The sequence below is a fragment of the Telopea speciosissima genome, chromosome 4 (assembly GCF_018873765.1).
Source record: "Telopea speciosissima isolate NSW1024214 ecotype Mountain lineage chromosome 4, Tspe_v1, whole genome shotgun sequence".
Classification (NCBI taxonomy): Eukaryota; Viridiplantae; Streptophyta; class Magnoliopsida; order Proteales; family Proteaceae; genus Telopea; species Telopea speciosissima.
Window position 1 is genome coordinate 34,534,292 of NC_057919.1, and position 17,332 is coordinate 34,551,623.

At 38.8% G+C, this 17,332-nt stretch overlaps 1 long non-coding RNA gene across 1 annotated transcript; it reads right to left on the minus strand.

The window, feature by feature from the left end:
- Positions 1–475: 475 nt before the first annotated feature.
- Positions 476–2,037, minus strand: LOC122657463. Its single transcript, XR_006332312.1, has 2 exons — positions 1,681–2,037; positions 476–812 (listed from the first exon to the last, which is right to left on the minus strand). It is a non-coding gene; the product is annotated as an uncharacterized LOC122657463 (long non-coding RNA).
- Positions 2,038–17,332: the final 15,295 nt, after the last annotated feature.

Sequence of the window (17,332 nt, forward strand, 5' to 3'; positions counted from 1 at the left end):
TTCATCTTTCCCCCCGTCTCCCATGTGTCTCATCATCTCGTCTTTGCCAAGCCACAATAGATTTATCCCTCTCTTTTGGCTTCTCAAAACCCTCAGCCTTCATGCGTGAATAATGCGCTGAGCTAGGATATATCCCAGTCACTACGAGGATAAGAGTGATATGGATCTTCCCTCCCTTTTGCAGCCATGCGGTTATGGTCCACCTCATGTTTGCTATCACGGCCATAATCATCTCCCCTTCGAAAGCTATGTTCTTCATCATTGCGATGCCTTTTCACGTCTATCATGCGCCTTGACCGGCCATCTTGAATTGAACTACCTCTTCCTCACCATCCTCGCACCGCTTCTGATAACCTCTGCTGCTTCCTGATCTTGCTTTGCTGTTATCACTACTACATGTGACCCTTAAGTCATCCCCATCACCAATGTCTTGAACTATATAGGCTGCTCAACACGTGAAATTAGTTTTTGTTTCTCAACAGTATTTAGCAGGTTCCCATCTCCGATGGTATCACTTGGGACTACTGACTCGGTAGCCATTTCCTCCCCATCTGCTTCAGTGCTTCTATCAGCCAAAACAAGATCATGGGGCATGGTATCTATAGGTTCCACACTAGACTCCTAATTAGCAGCCTTTTCTGTGATAGGGGAAGACTCTGGAGTCTGTTTGCGATCACTACTTTCCCCTGATTTCTCCTTCTGACTATCCTGGAATCTGTTTACGCGTTCCCTTGGATTCGGTACCTGATCATGTCCATGCTCAGCAGTTCCAGCGCGGTATCTATCAATCATGTGCTGCATCTGGTGGCTCCCTGAGGTTGAGAAAAATATCAAGGTGCCAGTAAGCTCATAAGGAACAACATGTATGAGTATGATCAAGATGATATGGTAATGGTTTGGTGAATAAAGGTCATAAAATCTAAATCACATGAACAGTTCAAAAAAATATGAATAGGGGAAATGGTTTTGAACACCGTTTCAAGTGAGGATGCAGTCCCTTGATTGATAATGTCAACTATATTCATGGATAAGGCAATAAGGTTGGTTACACAACCAACTCAACCTTTTTGCTTTTCAAGGGTTAAGGCTTTCTTCATTGCCTCTCCCTCTTCTTTGATGTATGGTTGCTGTGTAGATTCATTGGAGAGCCGGTTGGCATCTTTTTAAGGCTGTATCTGGATTTCCTCCACAATTCACCGAATGATTAAACAGATTAATTATTACGAAATTTGTAATTTTAATAGATGTGTTTCCAAATACTCTAAGGGCTCCAAAAAGATCAGTGGAACAGTCCTCCTGAGATGGACACCAGCTCCCCATGCAAATTCTCACAAGTAAAGCTTCTGACGGCTCATATTCATTTCTTGACTCAAGTAATAGTCAATGCACTCTACGGATGTTTTGAAACTAAGGTGTGCTTGTTCCCTGCACTTGCATCCTCTAGCCCTCAAGAATGCTCTTCCATCCCTCTCGATAATAAAAAGAAAAGAAAAGAGGGAGTAAAGAGAAATAACAGTAGAGAGAAGGCCAAGCAAACTCTAGGGACACCAGTTTCCATCATCTAATTTGCAGGAGCCTATGGTGCAAAGAATATTTGGTTACTCAAAATATTGATTACGTCAACCATCACCTACACATAAATGAGAAGCATAAAAATTCAGTCAAACTTTTGCAGTGTACCTTTCTTCATGCGGTGTACCATACATGCCGCCTGTAGGGTATGTATGTATGGGACCGCCCTTTAGAACCAGGATGGTATTGCATGGGTGCTTCAGGAGGGAAGGGTAAAATTCCATCTCCTTCCATGCATGTTATTGTGAACAGGCCCCATAAATGATGTTCTTCTGCCCACAACCTCCCTCTTCCTGCCATTATAAGTTTGTGGTAAACGATCACCAAAATAGTCACTGTCAGTCTGGCCCATATTTTCAACTTCATCATCTCCTCCATTGCAATGCTTCCCTCGGTAATCATTTTCTTCTTGCTCTAGGTTGCCATTGTCAGTGATGGGATCATCATCATTTGAGTCCTGTAAGACGATCTGTTTCCCAAAGTAACTTAATAAGTGTGTACTTCAAATGTGCTATACAGATATGCAAGAGAATTGGGACTTCTAGGATAAAACAGCATAAGAAAAGGGAAAGCAATGTTCTATTATCTCGATAATTGCATCTGAATCACGAATCCGTGGTGGCCTAGTATCTATGGAGGGAAGACGTTCACCATAACCACCTTCTACTTGTATTGCCCTCCCAGTTGGCTGGTTTTGAGAACAAACAAGATGAACTAATCCATAGAACCTGGACCGGACTTCACAAGTATGTGTGTCTGTGTGTGTAAAAGAGAGAGAGAGGCTCTTATAGGGTCCTTTATTGGACATCGAGGGAAAAGGGAGAAATGTATGTTCAGAAGGAAGTAATGATAGAAGCAATCAACCCACCGAAAAAAATGTTAAAAAGTACAGAGGAGAAGGGAAAAAACTAAATATAACATTTGAAAATTTGCAACGCTATTCAATAGCTGTTTGACAGATGATATTCTGAAAATGAACAGCTAGGACATAGAATTGGTGGACGCACACGTGCAGCTCCTCTTCCCTGGCCAAGTAAATCACTTTGTGCACCATCTGTCTTTCCTGGATGTGCATTTTCAGCTGAAGCATCATGAATCCCAGCTGCAGCTTCAAGTTCTGGTGGAAGGTCCGGGTCATAGTCCTGAAACAAGCCGCTACCGAGAAATGTGACTTCACCCATGTTTCTGGATAATAATAACTCATTTGGATTAAAATCTCAAGAGCAAAAAATAACTTTCAGACACAAGAAGGATTTAAAAGCACCTATATAGGATTTGAGTAATGATTTTAGCTTCCCATTGCTGTATTCTTCTTCCCAAATCTCCGCCACCCCTCCCCCACCCAACTTAATTTGAGAACAAATTGAGACGAAAGAAAATTATGAAAGCAAACTCATTGTAGTTTAAAAGTAATCTTCCTATAATGCCTGAAGCCCTAGGAAAGTTATGACTTGACAGCTATATATAGATGTCAATGATAAGGTTGATCCACAAGGATCAATCCTTGCCTCTATATAATTAATAACTCAATATGAACTGCAGGTGACCAGGTACAGTTATTTGCCTGTAACCAAATATATTTATATGGAGGTCTCTTGTAATCACTAACAGGACATCTTTTTTTGGAAGAAATGAAGAAGGAGAGAGAGAGAGAGAGAAGGACAAAGAAACGAATAAAAAGGCAAAAGATCCTTAAGTTTGTTATGAAACCATCTGCCATATCAGTACTTGCTGATGAATACTTGAGGATGACATGTTTAAAGTAGCTGGCCTTATATCGCTTAAACTGTCTTTTCTTTTATATATGAATCCTACCCAAACCACCTTTTATTTATTAATCATAAAATACGCTCTTAACAACCAGAAAATTAACAAATTCAAGATTTCCAAATTTACAAAATACTCTTAGGTGATGGAAGCTTTAGCTCTTCAGTCTTTGACAGTGCCCATAGGAACGTCCTCCTGATTGATATGAGCATGACCCATTAGAAGATCTCGGCCAGTTCTCCTATTTTGAGTAATATGATTGGAGGACAAGGATCCATGTAGCTGACCCCATTTAGTTCGTATAAGACTGAGTTGTTGTTGTATAATTGGAATTCTCCAAAGGAAAAGAAGATGGGGGCATAAGCTAAACTGGGCACTTTCCTATTAACAGGTCCAAGAGTCTCAACTTTAGAGGGGCCTGGGAATCTTGTCAAGAAGCAAAAGCATGATTATTGGAAATTCATTTCATTAACTATCTTTGAATATAAGCTTTAACATTCCTATATAAAGATATAGCTCACCCAAGAAGCTTAAAAGTAGCCTCCTTAATTAAGACCTAACTTGACCTAATTTTCTAGGGCAGTGTTTATTTAAAACCAATCAGCCGAATAAAACTAACACTAACATTATACTCAATTGAGAGACAGACGTGGGAGTACAAAAATTCGTCATGTTCCATTAAATATTCAGAATAGTTCTGAGGAAAGGAGCCAATACTCATGATTGACACCCCAAAAAGCCAGCTAGTCCCCCCAAATTTGCAACTTCCAACACCAATTCACACTATTCCATGGACATTTGGTTAATATTTTTACATGTCATTACCCCTTTGTTGTAGTTTTATTGTGGTGTCGTAAGTTCGTAACTTCCATTATAAAAGGCGACTCATCAATTGAAAACTACATATTCTCAAGGGGCAAGCTTGAGAACCAGAAAAAGTGGGAGAAGCTATTAGGGAGATTCAGCCTCATGGCAACCCTGTGGAAGGAGGAGGAAAAAAAAAAAAGGATTTTTCAGGACGTGAGTGATGTATATCGAAATATGAAGAAAAAAAGGCCAAAATACTGTTTACGTGAACAATGTCACAACCCCTTATTTTGACTTGGTGAGAATATTACTAGAGGATCATGAGGGCAGCATAGTCATTTAAATGCTAGAAATTCAAGCCTTTAAGTAAAGGGCAAGATGGTCAATCTATGGATACAAGTTCTGGCCAATGGGTATCCTTGGTGGGGACCACTCGAGAATCCAAGCTTTGACAATAAAGAGGATCGACTGCAAGACTCAAAGGCTTGAAGATTTTGTTACTATTTTCCTAGCAGTCCAAGTTACTAAAAATTAGTTTCTATTTTTATGTTGCAAGGTTTACCTTCTATTTTTTAGAAGTTTAGTCAAAAGACTTCCAATTTTGTTACGTTCTATTTTATTAGGTTTCTAATTCATGCAAGGCAAGTCCAATTCCAAAAGGAGACTGCCATTCTCATTTGCTTCTAATTCTTGTACTCCCTATTTTCTGCTTGACTCAGCTATGAGTCCTATTTAATGGAAGGCTTTAGCGGCCACCCCACCACGATTTAATGAGATGAATATTGGTTGCCTTGAGTGCAAAGGTTCTGTTATCCCTTGTGTGGATGAAGGGCTGAGAGGCCTGGCTGGTGAGAGCCAAAACCCTAAGGCTGAGAGAGCCAAATCTCCCTATCCCCTTTTATCTTCTTCTCTTCCTCAATCGATCTCCCTTGCTGTGACTACCTTGTGACAGCTACAAGCTGCTGTTGTGAACCTCTGGGAGACCAGAATCGAACCACCAATTAAGCGTAAGACTGCTGCTGCTGCAATCAATCAAAGAGAGACCTTCTACACCTTGCGATTCTGTTCCAGCCTTGGTTTTCTCCTGCAACTTTGTTCTCCAATTTCTCAGCAACAAGAAAGCTGATCGAGCAGTGCTTTGGAGGACTGATTGAGATCACCAAAGGCTACATTCGATCCCTGGTTTGATGTCATAACACCCATTGATTTGGAAGATCTGTCTTAACCTTCTAATTTTGACTCCAGTTCATATCTCAGCAACCAACCATCGCAACAGGCCGAAATTTGGGGTACAAGGTCTCCTCTTCATACACTCCACTTGATCCTAATTGGGAGTCATTCCCACTGCTGGTTTGCAAGTTATTGTTTTCTTTCTATTTTGGTGTTTACCTTCTAATTTTGATTTGCTTCTATTATTGATGATCTGCTGCAACTTTTATCAATCCTTAGCTGAACCCATTCTACATTAGTGAGAAGGTCTCCTAATAAAATGTGTGAGACTACAATGGTATGAGAAGATAATTCGGATGGACTCAAGAAAAAAATTTGCACCACTCTCTTAGATTACATCTTGACGGAATTGGGACTGGTAGCCATGGTTTAAGTATCGGTATGTAGCGTATCGGTTGACACGTATCGGTATTGGTTGGTACCGATACATCTTTTTTTTTTAAAAAAAATGGACTGTCTCGGATCGTATCGAAATGTATCGACCGATACAGGCCAATATGATATGACTGATACGTATCGATATGGCCAGTAAAGGGTTTTGTGGGTGGTTTAATAAGTATCGACCGATACGTACCGATACCATTAATACATTCCATAAAAAATCCATATTCACTCACAGACTCGATACAACTCCTATTCTAACAAAAAAATGAAGGATAACTCTCAACCAAGAGTATAAAATCTTGCATTTAATTTTGTTTTTTTTCACACTTTTGGATTAAAAAATGAATCAACGAGTGCTACAACATCATCCATTGCATCATCCAATACTTTGCATGGCTATAGACGATTACAACATGTAAGAAACATAATCTATTATAACAATTTCAATTTAACGCACTTGTCTAGTTATACATTATTCTCCATTTTAGTATTTATGCATGATATATGTTATATATTGCTTGTTTCTATTGTGTTTTTGTGTCCAAAAATGTATTTCCATGTGTATTTTGACAATTTTCATGCTTTTCTGCACCGTTCGATACGTAACTTTGATACGATACGTCTCTTAAAATTGCATGATCGATACGATACCCAATACCGACACTTTAAACCTTGCTGGTAGCACAATCTCAGCTGCATGCAAAAATTGTTCAATGTGACTGGATCCCACCTGGGGACTGCAGGTATTGGTGGCATTCTAGTGCAGGCCCGGTCCAACAATTGGTCTTATTTTGCTAGTACTCAATTATGGGCATTTGTTTTAAGTGTTTTTATTTGTAATGGGCTCAATTATAAGGCCAAATCTTAGGTCTAAATGGTACACAAGATTAGTGCCTTTATTGTTTGAGTTAGATTAGGATACTTATTAACTAAATAGAGTTCTATATATTTTAAGTCTACTTAATTAAGTCAGTATAAGAAAGTGATTAGGAGTCCTTTTCTGAGTCAATATTAGTGTTTAAATCCATTAGGTTGCTTAGTGGTTATTTAATTCTGTTATAATTTATTAAATTTTAGAGTTTTCTATGGATGTAACCCTCATCAATTTATACAGTTGAATAGAATGTTTTTTTTGTATAAGTGTGTATGTTGTGAACTCTTCTCCCTTACCACTCTTGATCTCTTCTTCTTCTCCTCTCTTCTCTTTTCTTCATGTTACTGTTCACAGTACCATTCACAGTCCTAGAACAGCCAGTATCTCTTCTCTTTCTTCTCTTCTTTTTCTTTCTTTCTTTTCCGCAGACTGCTGGAATATCCAAACCAGCAAGGCTCTAAACCCTGGTTTGTTAGAAAAATCTTCTTAAAACTGGGCCTGTGTTGCAGCCAATCAAAATCCTTGATTCCTAATCTGGGATTAGTATTGGTTGGCTGCATCACATTCTCTGCCCCATTTGGTTTAATGGAATCAACTCTGGAGATGCTGCTCCAAGGACTGCCTATTTATGTATTGTGGGATTGGCAACAATTGACAACTCAGCATCGATCATGACATGGTTGTCAAGGAGAATCATATTGAACATTTTCACACCTGATTGGAAAGCAAAGATCGAGCAAAACATTGGCAGATTCTCCAGCTAGAGATGGGGAAAGATCGAGCAAACCACGTCCTACTGAATTGTTGGCCCAAGCAGGTCCAAATCCTGAGTGAAAACTTTTCTGCATGGTAGGAGCTCCCTTAATTCCGCTGGGTCTTCAATACCCTCTACCACGACCAGCAACTGGGCCCATTGTTATAGGTGGACGAACTTGACCAGAGACACCTCCAGGACCAACAAAAGATCCTCCAGGCATCACTGCAGCACCAGGTCTTACATACTAAAAGCCAAAAGAAACCAAATATCAGGTTAGGACTTCATCCAAATAAAGAAATAGAATAGTAACTACTATAATTATAAAACAATGTTCCTGAATTTTTATCATTCATCTATGGTTTGGGACTATAGTTGGCAAATTACAGATTTAATCACAAGACTTAACAAGAGGGAGGACGAAAAGGAGAACAAGTATGAACATCCATATAGATACAGATCAAAACGAAAGTAAATATTGAGCAACAGATCGAGGCAGAATGATACAAAGAGCACTCCTCTCAGTTTTCCTCTATCTTAGCTGGAAATATTATCTAAACTTGCTACGAAACACACTACTTTAATAGAGTAATAAGCCTGGTCTGCAGGCAGAACAAATGCGTTGGAGATGTAATCTGGGCAAATTTCTGAAAATCAAACACCTGTGACTGATCTTTAAGCCTGTTCTCAATTCTCATCAATTGCAAACAATAGCTATTTATTTAGCAAAGGGTAATGGTACAAGAAAGAGGCATGGAGAACTAGCCAAATAAAGGGAGCATGCAAGACATTCAACCTACATGGTGACATGAAATGCAGACAGTGGGATTAAAATAGCAGAGGACGAAGAAGCAGAAAGTTCAGCAATGTCACTTAGTGCCTTTAAGAAGTCTTTCAGTTAAACACCTTACAAACATAAATCACAAATACATAATTATTCCCAAAGGGTACGTTCTGTCATGGACAATCCATGGAATAACATCAATGTTAAAAAATAGGAATATGGAAATCAACATAAGCTAGAACATAGAAGTCTATTAATATTTCCAGCAGTGGAAAAGCCAACAAAGTACTTCTTGAACACCAGAGGCTTCTGCAAATTTAGAGACTCAAACAAAGAATTAGGAAGACAGATAATGTTATACTTAGTATTGACATGATCCACTCATATAAAAAAACAAGGGATAAATACGCATAACCCCCCTAAGTGGACCAAAAAGGACAGATGCACCCCTAATTGTCTGACAATTCCACTTGGACCCCTCGAAATTCCAGTATACATCCCTAATTCACAACATAAGGCCATTTTGGTCCGGAAACTACTAGTTGGACGACAGTGAAAGGACAATTATACCCTTTAATAAAAACAAGAAAATTAAACAAGAAAAATGAATTTGTAAAATACCTAAAATACCCAAAATACCTATCCCTTTTTTCCCTTTCATCTTTTCATCTTTTCTCTCTCACTTTCCCTTTCACGATCGAGACTCTGTAACCTAACTGGAGCTCAGCTAGTGGCATCCCCCCCCTCTTGCATCTTCTCTGTTCACCCTTCAAGGACGTTCCCATATCCCTAAACCCTACTTGGAGGTTTGGAGTTCGATCTCTGTAACGATCGAGGTTTGGACATTGCCGGCTTTGCTACTTGCCGGAGACGAAGAACAGGGACATTCCCATATCTCAAAACAGATGCACCCGACTGTAAGTGTTCGATCGATGTTCCTTCCTTAGGGGTTTCGAGTTCCACGGTGCTGCTACTAGACGGAGACGAAGAACAGGACATCCCATATCCCTAAACCCTACCGCAGTTCAGTGGTGCCCCCCCTTCGTCTTCTCCGATCTGTCAAATTGGTGGAGCAACCTTGAGTTCGGCGGCGCTGCTACTCGCCGGAGTGTACCCAAGCGCAAGTAAGCATCTTGCACTTTACACTCTCTGTATCTCTCTTTAGTCTTATAGGCTCTTGGGCCCATTACATCTTTACATAGAAAGTAATAAAATTAGCTTTGGTAACTAGAACAATTAATTGCTGGAATGATCCCTCTTATTCCTCCTCCATCCATGCTGAGAACAGTAACTACATCTCCAAAGGTGGGAGGTTGTATCTGAAGAAAGGGTGATGGTTTTCTCTCCATAAGGAATTGATTCAGGGAAAAGGAAAATATGAGACTGAATAGAGTAAGAAGGTAGAGGTTAAGGCTCAAGAGCTCCAAAAAGAACTTATTTATGTGTAGTAAGCAGGGAGGGATTTGATTGAAGGATGGTTTAGGGATGAGAACCAATGTAAAGTATTTATAATCTTTCCTTGATTTGATTTTGAGAGTAGAATGAGGAACCAACCAAAAATGTCTGGCAAGAAAAATTTGTTCTTCATTTTTCTGATGGCACGGACAACCAGCTATAGAGTAGTCCAAGAAGCTCTCTAGTAATTGTAGTAATGATAATTTCCATGGAGATCAAGACTATGGTTTATTGGACACAAGGCTATCCAAGCAAGACTTCAAAGTTTTAATTATTGGAACGATGGAAACTCGTGTTAAGAATTTCTAAAGAGGAAGATTCCCGTCAAAGTGTCTTTCCTTTTATCTAATAGGAGTTTCGAGAGTAAGAAGGTTTCTTTCTTTTCTCGTACTCATTTCTCAAGGATCCATCATCCATCCATGGTTCTAAGAATTGGTATGGTATTGGCAGATGCAGATGTCGATACTGGTACGGGCTAAGGGTAAAAATGTAAAAAAAAATTATAGGAAAAACCATCTAATCCAGACCAATATGGATAAAAGATTCTAAATCAATATTTTATATGTAAGCACCAAATGCTGAAAAGTTCCTTTTAGTTTTTGCTGTATTATAGACCCTTCTGTACTTCTTGCAAGACATGTATTGCTTATATGCTCTGTTTTTTCATAGTAATGAAAATATTATTGTTGCTAGTGAAACAAAAAATGAAAACCAAAGTAAATTGATTCCTTGAGTAGGCTTGAGTGATTTCTAAGTTGTATTAATTCCCAACACTTCTAAGTGGATAATGGACACAAGCAAATGTGATTAATAATGAGTTTAGGGCATGTCATTTGTTTTGTTCTTTTACTTTGGGCACTATCCTGAATCTATGCTCAGTGCACATCCAAGCTTGCTTTTGGACCTGCATTGTTGACTAATGTGCATGTACTTTTCAGGATTTGCAATCTAGCATCTCAAAGTCCGGCATCTGAAAATTGGTTGCTTCAACTCCGCAAATAGCTAGAACAGCAGGGAATTTCTTTACCAGCAAGGTGATTTAGTCATAAAGTTCCTATTTGTATAGGATTAGCATTATTTATTTATGTATAGGTTTTATATATCATGAGTCATGTGTATTATTGACTCTAGGAAAAAAGAATTGGGAATCTCATGATACTTGGAAAGAAAAGCCCCCTCCCCCCCCCCCCCCAAAAAAAAAAAAGAAGAAGAAGAAAAAAGGTCTTGATTCCCCTCCTTTGTACTTCTAATTGCTTTCTTGCTAACAATAATTTTAGTTATCCTCCACAGGCAAATGAGGGAAATGGGGGAGTGAAATATAATTATTTAATCAAAATAAAATGAAAATATTTTTGTGCTTCTGGTTGTTTTGAAATAAAATGGAAAGCTCATTGCCTATTACTTGGTCTGTAAAAGTTTTTTAGGGTTTGACAAGTGAAGGAATAGAAGAATAGGAAAGAGAAGAGAGGAAAAATTCAAAAGAACAGGGCAGGAATATTTCATGTCTCTGCGAGCAAGTGCCATGTATTCTTGATAGTTTTTTTTCTTCTTTTCTTTTCTTTTCTTTTGGTGGTTTTAGCACTAAAGTGAATTGAAATAAACAAATTTGATCAAAAGTTGCATGCAATAAGTAGAGCACATGTTACAGTAGAGTCCTAGTTAATAGCATGAAAGGAATAAAATTGTGAAGAAACTGGCATTACTAACAAGGAAGAGGGAGAATGGCCAATAAACTCAAAAGGAAACAAAGTCAACATAGAAACAGATGCACTCATACATCAGTGAATCGGTATGATTTCTTGGCTGTAATCGATTAATTGGGTAACCTAACATATGGGCTTGCCCTAATAAACAAAATCCTTATTGCACAGTCCACTGCCATCAGAAGGGATAATAACCATGAGATTATTTGATGCCTACATTGCAAAAGAAACAAGGCAGTACTCAAAGCCCTTGCGCAATTTCCCAACATCATTTGGCAAGTTTTAAGATCACCCATTCCACAGATACACCATGATATGGACTCAGAAATATAAGAAGCTTCACTCACTATTGAAAATGGCTTGCATGGAGGCCAGTTGGATGGGCATAAATGTCCATCGGAAATGACCAAAAACACCCTTGCCCCCTATGAGACAGGTTTGATGGAAAGAATCTCCCGTGTACAAATCTGTTATCTATTGAATCTCACTTGCAAACCTTACTAATCTTCTATTATTTGTACTTTGAAACTGATGAGACATGTACTGTTGTGATTATATTGCTCCTTTTGTTGTGCCATTTTCTACAGAATGGAAGTATGCACAATATGGTATCACTATGCAAATAATCTCCATTCTAAAATCATAGATGTGGAAAGGTTTGGGTATTTGGACATGATAAGTGACATCTATAATACAGGTGTTGACATTTATACCTAAAGGAAGGACTGTGAGATTCAATGTCAAATATAATACACCTGATAGTATTATAGATGAGGAAGTGAGGATTGATGCTGATGTACTGAGATTGTTTACCATTTTTAAGGACTCGGATTGCATACACTTGGTTATATATAACCTGGATATAAGTGAACCCACTGACTTACCATCAATGGCCATTCACTGAGAGTGTTGGGTGGTGATACTGCTGTTATAAGACCAAGTGCATCAGAGCCCTTTGTGGATCCCATTGAACATCAAATTGTAGAGTTCCAAAGGAGTGGTGGTAGTATACCAATATTGGCAGCCTTAAATGGCAGTACAGGGATGGGAAGTGACAGCCAAAGCAGCCAAAATGTGAAACCTACTACTACTGAGATGAGTCCTACCAGTATTGTGAGGCATCCTAATGTAAGAAGTCCTCATAATGTGAGAAGGTAGCCTACTTTGAGGAGTCCTCATACTCTTACAAATCACCCTACTTTGAGGGGTTAGCCTAATGTGAGGAGTCCTACTACTGTGAGGAGTAGCTATGATCAAAGTGTTGTTCTTGAACAGAGTACAGGGACTCCTGTTGGAGTAACATTCTACAATAAGACTAAGGCAATGATGAATGCCACTGGTAAGTCATTTGGTGATGTGGGCACTTCTAGTAGAGTAGTGGGCAGTGGAGAGTTTGGTTTTGTTAGTTCTTCTACTTAAAGTAATACACATATAGAGGATACAATTACAACTCGAATTCCAACTCCAACTCCAACACATGTGCATCATGCTGATCTAATCAATGAAGAAAATTCAGATAGTGAGTCATCTGATAGTGATTTTGTGGCTGAAGAATCAGATGAACTCAGTGAGAGTTCAAGCAGTATGGAAGGAAGTGAAGATGAAGAAAATATAGTGGAAGATGAGGAGGTCAGAAAAATTAATACAGAAGATGAATAATCAGAATGTGGATCAGATGTAGAGGGAGATCCTGTTGAAGGGGTGTTGACCAAAAGATCAATTTATGTGTTGGTCAATCATTTAGATCAGTCAAACATTTGAGGGAAGTGTTAAGGGATTATGAAATCCAAGAAGGGTTTCATACTTTGAAACAGAAAAATGAGAGGAGAAGGTTGACAGGGATATGTGAACAAAGGGGGTGTCCATGGAGGATCCATGCTTCAGTAATTTCAGATGGGATCACAGTTGTGATCAAGTCTCTTGGTCCAGACCACATTTGCAAGGGTGGTCCAGGTAAGAAGAGCATAAATTCTGTTTGGATAGCCAATAAACTTGGACCTAAACTTAGAGCAGATCCAGGTTTGAGTAATGAGTCTATATTTCAGATGCTTGATGAGCAGTATGGAGTGCATGCCCACCCAAAATAGCTTTACAGCTTTATAGGGCAAGATCGCTTGCTAGGGAAGAAAATGAAGGAACCCATTGCAACTCTTATCAGAAGTTATGTAAATACAGGGATATGGTAGTAGAAAGTAATCCTGAGACTTCATTTGGGATTCAATTTGAGAATGGGAATATCTATGGACGTATGGATGCTTATGGAGATGTGATAGTACTGCAGCCACAATTCAAGAGAGTGTTTGCATGTTTTGATGCATGTAAGGATGGGTTTTTAAAGGGATGCAGGCCATTCATAGGCCTGGATGGTTGCCATCTCAAAGGCCCATATGGTGGAGTTTTATTATCTGCCGTTTCAATTGATGGAAACAATGGCATATTTCCCCTTGTCTATGGTGTTGTTGAATCTGAAGGAAAAGATAGTTGGCTATTCTTCTTCTATGTATTGCGACAGTGTATTTAGATAAACTTAGCCACTACTACAACTGGAGGATACCCATTCACTTTTATGACAGACAAACAGAAAATATTATAGTTGTTTACTTGGATTTTTTTATTATTATTTATATGTTGTATAATCTAAATAGGTATTATCGCTGATTCGAACTGTATGTTTGTATACTCTTATATAGGGACTTATCGAAGCACTGAGTATAATTTTTCCAGAGGCCAACCATAGGCATTGTGCTCGTCATTTATACAATAATTTCAAGTCAAAATGGGGTGGTGGAATTGGACTGAGATCTTACTTTTGGGCTGCCAGCAAAAGTTACAACAAGTTACAGTTTGACATGGCAATGAATGGGTTGAAAACTGTACATAAAGAAGCACATGAGTGGCTGATGAAGAATCCACCATCAAGTTGGGCGAGGCATGCATTTGATCATAGGGCTCAGTGTGACCAAGTAACTAACAACATATCAGAGTCATTCAATCAGTGGATTGGACCACTGCGAGCCAAGCCTATTATGACCTTAATGGATCAAATCAGGCATAAGCTGATGAAAAGATTGCAGTTAAGATATGTGAATGCATGCAAAGAACAAGGACAAGGAAGTAAACTCACTCCTAGAGGTAAGAAGAAGTTGAATGCATTACAGGAAATGTCAGATTTTGTAGAGTGACACATTCAAGTGGAAATAAATTTGAAGTATTGGATGGTAGTGGTATGAGACATGTAGTGAATCTTACAGATCGTACTTGTGATTGTGGTGTATGGGAAGCTTCTGTGTTGCCTTGTAGACATGCAGGAACATGTATACGTGAGATTAGGGGAGAATTGGAGGACTACTGTGACCCGTACTTCTATTTATCCACATATATCATGGCTATTGAGAAGATGATTTAACCATGTCCTGATATCAATAGTTTGGAGAGTACTCCACTGCTGCCACCTAAATTGAGGAGGAAATCTGGGAGACCGAAAAAAGATAGGAGGAGGAAACCTGATGAGCCAGCCAAATAGTACCGGAGATCCAAATCAAATATTTGTCCTAGATGTAAAGGGGTAGGCCATAACATCAGGACTTGCAAAGGTGGTCCAGTTAAGGACAAATCATCTTCACATAGGGTTGGTATGAAGGTAAGATAGTGTGATTTAATTTGCTTCCAAATATGTTTATATAAATACAACTTTTTTCCATATTTGATGTTTTCTTCATACATTTGTAACGAAAGAGAAGGAATGACACAGATGATGATATCACCTCCTCCCAGAGGGTAACTAGATCCTCACAGAATTCATGTACAACTGAAATTGATTTAAAAGAGCAAGATCATGTGATGGAAAAAATCGCAAAAAATGCTGCTAAAGAGAGAGAAAGGAGAGCTGCCAAGAAACTCAAAGCACAAGCACAAGCACAAACATAACCACCCAAGTAAACTGATCTCTGGAGAGTTGCAGGCCAACATAAGTGATTTTATAAATTTACATTCAATTCTTTGCCCTAGGATAGGATTGACAGCCCTAGGATAGGATTGACATATCTGCTATATAAGGATCAGGTGCTGGACTTGAGTTAAAGGGAGCTTGAAGGACCAAAAGATGGACATGATGGCTTGTTGGATTGCTGGTTTGCTTTATGTTGAGGGGATGGGAGTTGGTGCTGGTTTTACAGTTGCTGAGGACATGAGTTTCTATGTAGGATAGGACTGACATAGTTATGTTATTTAGGATGATGAAATCATGGGTTTGTAATTTTAAAACAATGGTTTCGTATGGCATAAGACAGTTGTATGATCCAGATGAAACAATATGTTTAAAGTGGTTGCAGTAGGTCTGATGTTTTATTTCAGGTGTTTGATTCACCTTTGAACTGAATGTTTGTCAGGTTGATGTTATTTTTATGTGATAATTATCTACAGGTGTATAATTGTCCTGTTTTAGGGGAAATACTATCCGTTTGAAAAATTAACACTGCGATTAAGAATTGCAAGATAATAAAAGCAAGGCTAATTCATTGCAACTACATTGTTCTCTCAATACATTACAAAACCATTACAACCAACTTGTACCCTACACTATCATTTTGTAAGTCATCATCCCCATAAAGACTATAACATCATTGTAACTACATTTTTCACTCTAGTTTTCAAATTGTGCATCTCCTTCTCTCCTTCTCTGCTTCTTCTTCTTCTTGTCTGCTCCTTCAACTGCTAAGCTTGGTACATTACGATCTGTTGGTCCACATTGCATAAAAAGCCTAACCCCCTTGTCATGCTCTCCACCCGTGCTACTTCACTTGTTAAGATCATTGATTTTCTTCGTCTACAAAATTAACAAAAAAATGACTTATAAAATAGTAATTAAACTTGAAAAGAAAATGTTGTAAACATAAGTAATACCTCTATCTTTGTGCGACCCATAGTAATCACCAGTCATCCTCGTCAGACGAATTGTTCCAACTTCCTCCAAGATGTTCGAACTGTGATAAGAGGAAGCCACCATAATAGTTTTCTTTGATGATATGGTCCAGCCGTGGATTTTGAAGAGTGTTTTGTAGATCACATGCATCAAGGGTGGAATAGAGTAAGCATGCAGGGACTGTAGCTGGGCTAATATTATTTAGCTGACACATGTGGAGCATCTGGTTCATCCATTCTTCAGAATGGTTATTTCGATCTTTCATCAGGTGATGTTCTGAAACAGATAATACTTCAAAGCAGGGGGTATACTGGACAGTGCGGTAAAAGTTAGGGTGGAGAATGAGAGAAGGGAATCTATAGAACAAAATTAATGAACGAATCTGGATGAGAGTCGAAGTGGGGAGTAAGGAATGTTAGCCAATATGTCGGAGATCCAAAGTAAGAGAGAAAAGTGCCAAAATGTTGCTGGTTTGGTTAGCTAAGGCCTTCGGTGAGGTGGCCAAGGTAGTTGTAAGTATCACTAATATGAAATCTAATGGTGATCCTAAAGACTGATAGAAGATGCCAAAATAGGCAGACATATTTCTTTTCAAAGCTAAAATGCTTATCAATGATAAAGGGGGTAAGGAATGGGAAGTCTGGGTGGCAATGGAGGAAGTCATATTGGATTCCATTTTTTTGGATAACTAAACCTAGGAGTTGATGGAAGGTAGTGAGACTATGACTTACAATGGCTCTGGTGGCAATGGTATTGTTGACATCGGCCGGTAGGAAGCGGTGGAGTGTGCAACAAGAAGTTGGAGAACCAAAGGATGATGGTCCTAATGGGGTGAAGGGAAAAGCCATTGGAAAGTGTTACAAAGGAAGTGGCAGATGCTTACAGGAATCTGAGGTTGTTGGTCATGTACAACAAAGACCTAATGGGGGGAAGGAGATGCAAGCATCATAGGATATGAGGCACGTCACTGCTTTGTGACAATAAGATTTACCTCCTTTGAAAAAATTAATCCATAGCCACAAAGCCATGTGGATCGAAAGGCCTCTGTTCAACCTGAAAATGAGGTGTATATTGAAAATTT